Source organism: Aptenodytes patagonicus, unplaced genomic scaffold (assembly GCF_965638725.1).
Source record: "Aptenodytes patagonicus unplaced genomic scaffold, bAptPat1.pri.cur scaffold_68, whole genome shotgun sequence".
In the NCBI taxonomy this organism is placed as follows: Eukaryota; Metazoa; Chordata; class Aves; order Sphenisciformes; family Spheniscidae; genus Aptenodytes; species Aptenodytes patagonicus.
In genome coordinates, this window is record NW_027472017.1 from 568,455 (window position 1) to 570,390 (window position 1,936).

The 1,936-nt window shown below is 53.6% G+C and overlaps 1 pseudogene; it reads left to right on the forward strand.

The window, feature by feature from the left end:
* The first annotated feature begins 284 nt into the window (after positions 1–284).
* On the forward strand, positions 285–1,225 carry LOC143173335 (olfactory receptor 14A16-like; annotated as a pseudogene).
* The last annotated feature ends 711 nt before the right edge of the window (positions 1,226–1,936 follow it).

Here is a 1,936-nt window from a genome sequence, read left to right on the forward strand (position 1 = left end):
AGGAATCCTCCCTCCAAACACACGGGGCTGTTGCTACCTCCATGTGTCATTGCTGTAAAGCAGGGCTGACCCTGAAGGAGCCCATGGGTAGAGGGCACGGCTCTGCACAGCGCACTCAGCCAGCACAAACCAGAGCTGAAACCTCAGAGCTGCATAACAGTCCGCCAGGAAAGAAAAGCACCCTTAGGTGTTTCACAATGAATGAATCAAATTTTGCTTGGAGAAGCTTCACTGAATTTTTCTGTTTTATCTCCTTTGGCAGTTTGCATGCCCAGAAGCAGCAGATGTCCAATGGCAGCTCCATGAACGAGTTCCTCCTCCTGGCATTCACAGACAGGCGGGAGCTGCAGCTCTTGCACTTCTGGCTCTTCCTGGGCATCTACCTGGCTGCCCTCCTGGGAAACGGCCTCATCATCACAGCCATAGCCTGTGACCACCGCCTCCACACCCCCATGTACTTCTTCCTCCTCAACCTCGCCCTCCTCGACCTGGGCTCCATCTCCACCACTCTCCCCAAAGCCATGGCCAATCCCCTCTGGGACACCAGGGTCATTTCCTACCTAGGATGTGCTGCCCGGGTCTTTTTCTTTCTCTTCTTGATTGGAGGAAAGTATTTTCTTCTCACTGTCATGGCCTATGACCGCTTTGTTGCCATCTGCAAACCCCTGCACTACGGGATGCTGCTGGGAAGCAGAGCTTGTGTCCACACGGCAGCAGCTGCCTGGGGAAGTGGGTTTCTCTATGCTGTGTTGCACACTGCCAGTACATTTTCATTACATTTCATTGCCGAGGCAATGCTGTGGACCAGTTCTTCTGTGAAATCCCCCAGATCCTCAAGCTCTCCTGCTCAGACTCAGACTACCTCAGGGAGGCTGGGGTTGTTGTGGTTAGTGCCTGTTTAGTCTTCGGGTGTTTTGTTTTCATTGTGGTGTCCTATGTGCAGATCTTCAGGGCCGTGCTGAGGATCCCCTCTGAGCAGGGACGGCACAAAGCCTTTTCCACATGCCTCCCTCACATGGCCGTGGTCTCCTTGTTTGTCAGCACTGCTATGTTTGCATACCTAAAGCCCTCCTCCATCTCCTCCCCATCCCTGGACCTGGTGGTGTCATTTCTGTACTCAGTGGTGCCTCCAGCAGTGAACCCCCTCATCTACAGCATGAGGAACCAGGAGCTCAAGGACGTCCTGCGGAAACTATTTGAACACGCACTACTGCAGCATCAATAAGGTGTCCATCATCCTCAGGAAAAGCTCGGATCATCTTTTGATCATGTGTCTTGCTTTTCTCTTTGTTTATTATACTTCATATATTACTTCCACTTAAATAATTTTATTCTTACCCTCATAACAGTGTTTTCTGACCCGAAAGACCTCATGTCCATATGAAGCCAGGCTCCCTGTGTAGGTAAACACCATAAACAATCCAGCAGAAAATTAGTTGTCTCTGCTCCCATCTCTTACACCTCCTCTGGAGCTGGGGTTACAGCCCCAGCATACAGGAGGGTCAAGGAGCCACGAGCTCAGCTGCCACATGGGGGAGGAGGCACTTGTGGACCTCGGGGCTGCCCCTCGCTGCCTCAGTGGACAGATCCTTCACATCGGGGCTGCTGCTTCCCTGGAGCCATGGCCGTGGACAAGAGCAGGACCTGGTCTTTTCAGAGCAGCACTGCCAGCTCAGGGCCCTGTGGAGTGCATGGGGTGGGAACCTAGACAGGGACATGCTCACCTGCGGAAAGGGATGTCCAGGGAGAAGTGCAAGAGAGCATTTCTGTGCCTGTAGGGAGGAGTCCATGAGAAAGAGAAACCTCTTTCTGCAGGCACCCACTCGGGGCAGGCTGCTCTGTCCCCTGGCCAGGACTCTTGTGCTGGCCTTAGGAGAGGGGCTGGCACTAAGCTGGCAGAGGCAGCCTGTGGTGGGGATCTCCTGGAGCCAAGAGC